Source organism: Nycticebus coucang, chromosome 20 (genome assembly GCF_027406575.1).
Source record: "Nycticebus coucang isolate mNycCou1 chromosome 20, mNycCou1.pri, whole genome shotgun sequence".
Classification (NCBI taxonomy): Eukaryota; Metazoa; Chordata; class Mammalia; order Primates; family Lorisidae; genus Nycticebus; species Nycticebus coucang.
Window position 1 is genome coordinate 41,073,419 of NC_069799.1, and position 8,974 is coordinate 41,082,392.

An 8,974-nucleotide genomic window follows, 5' to 3' on the forward strand; every position below is an offset into this window, starting at 1 on the left:
CAAAAAGGCTGTGTTAGTTTGCAATCTCCCCAGCAGCATAGAAGTGTTCCCTTCTCTCCACATCCATGCCAACATCTGCAGTTTGGGGATTCTGTGATGCGGACTAATCTCCCTGGGGTTAGATGATATCTCAGAGTGTTTTGTTTTTTTTTTTTAAAGTCTTCACACACAATTTTAAAAAGGTCTTATCTCCCTCTCACAGTCCTAACATGTCCTTTGTCTTTGCTACATGAAAGTGGGGATCTCAGAAGACACTGTGTCCAGTGGCTGCCAGGGACAGTCCATCAGCACATCATACATCTCCTCACTCCGCTCCATGAACTCCTTGTTGGCCTCAGTCACATCCAGCTGTGGCATGGGGTCTTCTAATGCACCGTCCCCAACTTTTTCATATGTCTGCAGGGTGCTCTGAGTATAGCCGTACTGTAGCTGTAGCTGCCTGTGTCATAACCTCACTGGGCATGGTAGTTCTGGTACTGTTAGTAATACTGGTTGTACATCTGACTGTACTCCACTGGTTTTACGTGGTTCACTTTAGGGATTGCCACACTCAGCCGCACCGGTTTCGACCCCAGTCCTACTGCTCCTTGGCACTCCATCAGTGCTGGCTTCTGTTCCAATTCATCTGTGAATTTCACTAAACCATAACCCTTAGACACGCCAGTCTGATCCAAAACCATCTTGCCTCCCCGACAGGAGGGGTAGACTGTCATGAAGTATTCATACAGCATCCCGTCAGCCACGTCTGGGGTCAGGTCCCCCACAGAGAGGGAGTACTCAGGGCTGTTATCTGGTTGTTTCCCGTAGTTAGCATAGTTCAGTTAAAACGTTTTGCCTTGGGTGGCACCTGTGGCTCAGTCAGTAAGGCACTGGCCCCATATACTGAGGGTGGCAGGTTCAAACCCGGCCCCGGCCGAACTACAACAACAAAAAAAATAGCCGGGTGTAGTGGCGGACGCCTGTAGTCCCAGCTACTCGGGAGGCTGAGGCAAGAGAATCACTTAAGCCCAGGAGTTGGAGGTTGCTGTGAGCTGTGTGAGGCCATGGCACTCTACGGAGGGCCATAAAGTGAGACCCTGTCTCTACAAAAAAAATACAAAAAAAAAACAAAAAACAAAAAAATAAACCAAAACAAAAAACCAAAATGACTGTGCAGCTGTTAAAGGCATGGGAAATGAGTATGACAAAGTAAATATAAGCAGAAGAACAGACTGTGCTGTATGAGTGCCTGTTCTGTTTTTTTTTTTTTGAGACAGAGTCTCACTTTATCACCCTCGGTAGAGTGCTGTGCTGTCACAGCTCACAGCAACCTCCAGTAGGCGATTCTCCTGCCTCAGCCTCCTGAGTAGCTGGGACTATGGGCACCCACCACAACGCCCGGCTATTTTTTTGTTGCAGTTTGTTTGACCAGGGCTGGGTTTGAACCCCCCACCCTTGGTATATGGGGCCGGCGCTCTACTCATTGAGCCACAGGCGCCGCCCTGTATGAGCACCTTTATGTGGGAGAAACATAAACATATAAACATACATGTCCATAACCAAAGTTTGACAGAAGATATCTTTGGAGGTGGTATGATGATTTTTTTCTCTTTCTTTTTACCTACCTCCATTATCTGTAATGAGTATATACAATGTTGTTGTTTTTTAATTTTTAATTTTCACACAAACATCTTAAAGCTTAGAGAATATGTACAATTTTTGTAAGAAGAAAAACACATTTTTTAGGCTGGGTGTTGTGGCTCACACCTGAAATCCTGGCACTCTGAGAGGCTTAGGAGAGAGAATCACTTGAGTTCAGGAGTTTGAGACCAACCTGAGCAAGACTGAGACCCTGTCTCTACTAAACTTAGAAAAATTATCTGGGCATGGTGTCAGGCATGTGTAGTCTGAGTTGAGGCAGGAGGATTGAATCCAGGAGTTTGAGGTTGCAGTGAGCTATGATTCCACCGCCCTGTAGCTCGGGCAACAGTGAGATTGTGTCTCCAACAAAAAAGAAAAAACATTCTTCAAATGGGGGTTATCATTTTGTTGTCCCTAGGACTTGATACCATCTAAGGTGAAGGAGGCTCTGACCTTTTGGGGCTCTAAATCTTAGACATGAACAGGGTCTAAAAATGTGAGCTATCTTAGGGGACATCAGGAGTTCCCGGCCTTGGAGATCTTTGAAGACTAATTTGCTGATTTTAGATTTCACCTCTCTTACCATTGCAATCCACATGTACCTTTCCAAGGTAACAAAAGCATCCCCTTGGCCAGGCAAGGTGGCTCACGTCTGTAATTCCAGCACTTTGGGAGGCCAAGGTGGGTAGATCGCCTGAGCTCATGAGTTCGAGACCAGCCTGAGCTAGAGCAAGATCCTCATCTCTAAAACTAGCTGGCCATTGTGTCGGGCGCCTGTAGTTCCAGATACTCGGGAGGCTGAGGCAAGAGAATCTCTTGAGTCCAAGAGTTTGAAGTTGCTGTGAGCTATGATGTCACAGCACTCTACTAAGGGCGACAAAGTGAGACTGTGTCTCAAAAAAAAAATCCTCTTGATAGATTTGTCACTCCAACATTGGTCCCTTAACCTAAATTTATTTCTCTTCAAGATTCTTACCACCTTCTGACGAATGAATGAATGTGTGAAATGGGTTCATATTCTATCTGTAAGCATCCAGCCATGGTCTGATTTTTTTAAGACTGAGCCTTTATCACTCTCAGTAGAGTACTGTGGCATCACAGCTCACAGCGACCTCAAACTCTTGGTCTCAAGTGATTCTCTTGCCTCAGCCTCTTGAGTAGCTGGAACTACAGGTGCTCACCACAATGTCCTGCTATTTTTTTTTAGAGACAGGGTCTCACTCTTGCTCAGGCTGCTCCTGAGCTCAAGTGATCCACCTGCCTGGGCCTTCCAGAGTGTGGGATTACAGGCATGAGCAAGAGACCATGGTCTGATTTTATTTCAAAGGACTTTGATGCATGTGTGGCTCAGAGTCCCTGAACTTTAGGGCATTATTTTGAGTTGAGGTGCTCCCAGGACCTGGGAAGTAGAAAAAGATAATAGATTGTAAAAACTGGGGCCTTGTTACTCCCCTCCTTATGTTTAAGTCAGACAAGCACAAGCCAGTTGACTGCTGTGCCCCCCTTTTTCAATGGTGAATAAATTATGTGCAAATTGCCTATCATTAACAAAAACTTGGTGCTGCGATTGGGGTGCCAGCTGCCACTGGCCATAATTAAAATGGAGTATTACAGTGTTATCATTCTGGTAAATGCAGAACCATCTTGCGGCAAGTGGGAACACATGAAGAATGAATCTCATTCAACGTAAGTACTTACTTAGCCTGCTCCATCAAACTCAAATGCCACTTACTGTGTGTCTGGGAGATGTGGCTGGAACGAGTCTCCCTTGATGTGTGTCACGGAGAAGTAGCTGCACAGAGCAAAACAAAGCTCCTGCCCCATTGTGATTTGGTGCTGATGGAAATTGAGGGAAGATGGTCGGGACGCAGAGCTGTATTTCTGAGCAGTGGGCATTTAGTGACATCTTAGAGGACAAAGAAGCCTCTTGGGTTCATTAGTATCTTGATAAGACTGATTATGCAATGCTTGGTGAGTGGATCTGACTTCTCAGGAAAATGGGACGAGAGGACAGTGGGAGGAGGGAAGATCTTTCTGGGAGCAGCTGTGAGTGCCTCGGGGGGGGGGGGGCGGTCAGCCCTGGAGGACAACTGACAGCACCAAAGGAGAGCAGCCAACGAAGGAGCCTCTGGGGGCCACTGGCCCAGATAGCGACCAACCTGGCAGGCCTGGATAGCCATAAAGGGCTCCCTGAGCTGAGCTGCCAGGTGACAGCTGCAGCCGCAGGCCCAGTAGACCCGCCACGGGGTCGTTTTCCAGGGCACTCAGCTGTTTGTGATGCCAAATGCGAAGCATTACCCATCTGGTGTCAGTGATTCAGTTACTGTTTTACATATTTCATGTCACGTTGGGTATTAAGGGATGTAACCAGTCACCCACAGAGGCGGGGGGTGTGGAGAAAGAATCTGTTTCTGTGTAAGTCATGAGGTCACAAGGTTAATACGCTTGTATGGCTCCTGTAAAAATTCTGCTAATGGAGGCATGGCTCGGGTCCGGGAATGCAGGAAGCTTGCTTCCTTCCGTAATCATGGCATCATGTGGCCATTTCATTTTACCAACTCCTTCTAGGGCCTTTCTCTGGAGGCTGCCAAGTACCAAGATAGCTCTTCCTTTTTTTCTTTTTTTTTTTCAATCTTGAGAAAGACAGAGTCTCCTCTTCTGTTGCCTAGGCTGGAGTGCAGTGCTGCGACCACAGCTCACTGAAGCCTCCAACTCCTGAACTCAAGTGATCCTCCTGCCTCAGCCTCCTAAGTAGCTGGGACTACAGGGATGTACCACCATGCCCAGCTCATTTTATTAGACATAGGATCTCACTATGTTGCCCAGGCTGGTCTTAAACTCCTGGCCTCAAGCAATCCTCCCACTTTGGTCTCCCAAAATTTGGGGATTACAGTTGTGAGCCACTGAGCCTGGCTGACCTGACTCCTTGGGATAGCCCAGCCAGCCCCAGCCAGTACTATTTATATCTGGGCATTTGCAAAGCCAGATCAGAGGCTGGGAGTATGAACAACAAAAGCCAGAGAGCTCCTTTGTGTTCCAGAAACAAAGGACTTATTATTTATTATGACTTTTCTTCTAATTCTAAAATATCTGTTAAAATTTCCCAATGAGCCAAATGCTATTTACAGGATAGCTAATAAGACAGTGCTTGCTCTAGGAGTCTAATTTAAAAGCACAATAGGGTCAGGTGCCATGTCATGGGACTGGAGTCCCAGCTATTTCAGAGCCTGAGGGAGGAGGATTGCTCGAGTCCAGGAGTTCAAGGCTATAGCAGGGGTCCTCAAACTACGGCCCATGGGCCACATGAGGTGGTGTGATTGTATTTGTTCCCATTTTGTTTTTTTACTTCAAAATAAGATATGTGCAGTGTGCATAGGAATTTATTCCTAGTTTTTTTTTTAAACTATAGTCCGGCCCTCCAACGGTCTGAGGGACAGTGAACTGGCCTCCTGTTTAAAAAGTTGGAGGACCCCTGCTATAGTGAGCTATGATCTCGCTGCTGCATTGCAGCTTGAGTGATGGAGCCCGATTTTGTCACTAAAGACATTAATTAATTAAAAAGCACAGCATAGTTTTTAAACAGTAAAGGAATGTGTCATCCTGAGTTGGGAATGGCTGAGCCCCCTTCACGCTGCCCTTTGCTGCTGAGTGCACCCGCAGTGGCTGTTGGTCTTCTCCACTTCCGGTCTAGGTCCTTCCCTGGAGGGTAGTGCCCTGCCGTCCACAGCACCTCCCCTGCTCATGGCAGCACCGCTGCTGAGTCCTGACCTTTACCCCCTGAGGAATACCCTGCATCTCCCTTTCTCTACCAGGGGTGTCCAACCTTTTGGCTTCTCTGCACCACATTGGAAGAAGAAGAGTTGTCTCGGGCCACACATTATACACAAACACTAATGAAAACTGATGAGGAAAAAAAAAAGTCCGTGCATAATTTTTGTGATATCAGCCACCACTTATAAGGAAAAAAGTCTTCATATAATCCACATGCAGCCCCTGGGCTGAGGGTTGGACACCCCTGCTAGCCCTTTCCTTGGGAGGTTCTAAATGATGCCGCATTTCCCTACTAGGAAGTCCATACAAAATTGAGGGTAGAAGATGATCAAATATCAGCGATCTTACATAATTCACCTAATATATCAGTGTTTTTCAACTTTTTTATCTCATGGCACACTTAAATTATGTGGATCAAAAAAAGAAGTAAAAAAGATGGGCGGCACCTGTGGCTCAAAGGAGTAGGGCTCTGGCCCCATGTGCCGGAGGTGGTGGGTTCAAGCCCAGCCCCGGCCAAAAACTGCAAAAAAAAAAAAAAAAAAAGAATTAAAGAGAATATAACTTACTGTGCTTTGAACTTCTTTTGAAAAAAATTTAATTAACAATCTTTAACGATTTCCACAGCATACCTAAGATCCTCTCATAGCACACCAAGTGCTCCAGCACACTGGTTGAAAATCACTGTAATAGATGAAGTTTGAAAGAAGTAGATGAACTTATTTTAGTTAATACTGTCTAAAGGAGCTTAGTTGGGGTTAGAGTTCCATAGGCTGGAGTTCAAATCCTGCTGCTAAGCCGAGTGCGGTGGCTCACGCCTATAATCCCAGCACTTGGTAGGCCAAGGCGCGTGGATTGCCCAAGCTCATGGGTTTGAGACCAGCCTGAGCCAGAGCAAGACCCCTGGCTCTAAAAACAACATAGCCAGGAGTTGTGGTGGGCGCCTGTAGTCTCACCTCCTCAGGAGGCTGAGGCAAGAGAATCATTTGAGCCCAAGAGTTTGAGGTTGCTGTGAGCTGTGATGCCACAGCACTCTACCAAGGGCAACAAGTGCGATTCTGTCTCAAAAAAAAATCCTGTTGCTGCCACTCCCTGGCTATCAAACATGAACATGTTGCTTCCCCTGAGTTATCAATGGAGGTAATGATACCTACCTCAGAAGTTTGGTGAGAGGATTAAAATTTGCAAATGGAGAATATTTAGTGACAGATGGGCATTTATTACTGGTAAGTCTTGACAGTATGCTGGTGACAGAGCAGCGTGTTTTTCTCTGTCTGTCTGGAAGGCAACTGAAAGCTTACTGAGATACGCCACGTGCCCAACTGTTCTAAGTCGTTGACGTGTATCAGTGTGAATACAGATAAGGAAAGGGAAGCACAGAGAGGCAAAGTCACTTGCCCAAGGTCACACAGCTGGAATTCGCATTGAGGAACTCTGCCTCCAGAGTTGATTTGTGGTCATCCCTCAGTATATGTGTGCAATGGGTTGCAGGACTCTTCCCATGGATACCAAAACCTGAGGAAAAATGGGATAGTCTTTGCATATAACCTATATGCATTTTCCTGTGTACTTTGAATCATCTCTAGATTACCGATAGTACCTAACACAATGTAAATGCTATATAAATAGTTGTTATGCTGGATTGTTTAGAAAATAATGACAGGAGAAAAGTCTGCATGTGTTTAATACAGGCACAATGGTTTTTTTTTTTCAAATATTTTCAATCAGTGGTTGGTTGAATCTATGGATGTGGAATCCACATTTAGGAGGGCATAACCTCCCTGCACCTCGCTTCACCCTGGTACCTGTAAACTACTAGGGTGAGAATTGGATTTTAAGGCCAGGTGCAGTGGCTTATGCCTGTAATCCTAGTACTCTTGAGAGGCCAAGGCGGGTGGATTGCTTAAGCTCAGGAGTTCAAGACCAGCCTGAGCAACAGTAAGACCATCTCTAAAAATAACCAGATGTTGTGGCGGGCGCCTGTAGTCCCAGCTACTCGGGAGGCTGAGGCAAGAGAATCGCTTTAGCCCAAGAATTAGAGGTTGCTGTGAGCTGTGACATCACAGCACTCTACAAGGGCGACAAAATGAGATCCTATCTCAAAAAAAAAAAAAAATTGAATTTTAAAAGACTGTCTTTGGTCTGGGACAAGGTGGGGGCAAAAAAGACTTTGGACTAACATTCCTTTCAAGTCGCTCTAGGATCTAACTTCAGTGCTCAGATGAAAACAAAATGCTGGCGTTAACTCAGCACCTGCCACACAAACATAACGCCTCGCCAAAGCCAAAACAATTTGCATGTTAGCAAGGGAGAATTCCATATTAACTCATGATATTGAAACAGGGGGCTGGGATGGAAAACCCTAGGTTAGAGGGCATACAGAGCTTCCTGGTGATCGGCCCCCAGGCTTCAGGTCAAGGTGGACTCGTTCTCTGACATGGTTGTGAGCAAATGGCGTGTGGGCGTCTATCAGGCAACCACATGTGAATGAATCAGAAGCACTGTAAAAAAAAAAAATCCAAGCTGTTTGTGAAGGCAAAAACTTAAACACAAGCAGACACATCAACACTGTGCCGCTCAGAGGCAATCTTTAAACAGATCAGATGTGAGACAATCAACTCAGAGGCTGAGTACTCAAGTAATCGTTCTGGCCTTATTTTCTTCCTTACAGTTTTGAAACTCAGAATGTGTAAATCTGCTCAACAAATTGATGCTGACTAACAGTTTCAGGGCCTGCACATAACTGGACCAAGCTCAGAAGAACTCAGATTTTTTTTTTTTTTTGAGACAGTCTCACTTATTAACTCTTGGTCGAGTGCCGTGGCGTCACAACTCACAGCAACTTCCAACTCCTTGGATTTAGGCAATCCTCTTGCCTCAGCCTCCTGAGTAGCTGGGACTACAGGCACCCACCACAACGCCCGGCTATTTTTTTGTTGTAGTTTGGCCCGGACTAGGTTTGAACCCACCACCCTCAGTATATGGGGCTGGCGCCCTACTCACTGAGCCACAGGTGCCGCCCACAGAAGAACTCAGATTTAAATTTAAGTAGAAGGGCTGGGTGCAGTGGCTCAGGAGTTCAAGAACAGCCTGAGCAAGAGCAAGACCTCCCATCTCTACTAAAAATAGGAAAACTAGCCGGTGTTTTGAGCTGCTTATAGTCCCAGCTACTTAGTAAGTTGAAGCAAGAGAATCTTTTAACTACATGCTCATTTACTCAAAATGATCAATCAAACCAGTTTTTTAAGTGAACAGGTAACATTTTCCACATGTACTTTTTTGTGGGTGTTTTTTTGAGACAGCGTCTCCCTTTGTTGTCCTTAGTAGAGTGCTACAGTGTCAGAGCTCACAGCAACCTCAAACTCTTGGGCTCAAGCGATTCTCTTGCCTCAGCCTCCCAAGTAGCTGGGACTACAGGTGTCTGCCACATTGCCCGGCTATTTTTAAAGATGGGCTCTCGCTCTTGCTCAGGCTGGTCTCAAACTCGTGAGCTCAGGCAACCCACCCACCTTAGCCTCCCAGAGTGCTAGGACATGCTACAGTAATTTGGACATATGGAGGCTAATGTGAAAATACATTGAGATGA

General features: G+C 46.0%; 1 pseudogene; it reads right to left on the bottom strand.

Moving 5' to 3' along the window:
• Positions 1-225: 225 nt before the first annotated feature.
• On the bottom strand, positions 226-812 carry LOC128573013 (tRNA selenocysteine 1-associated protein 1-like; annotated as a pseudogene).
• Between the last annotated feature and the right edge of the window lie 8,162 nt (positions 813-8,974).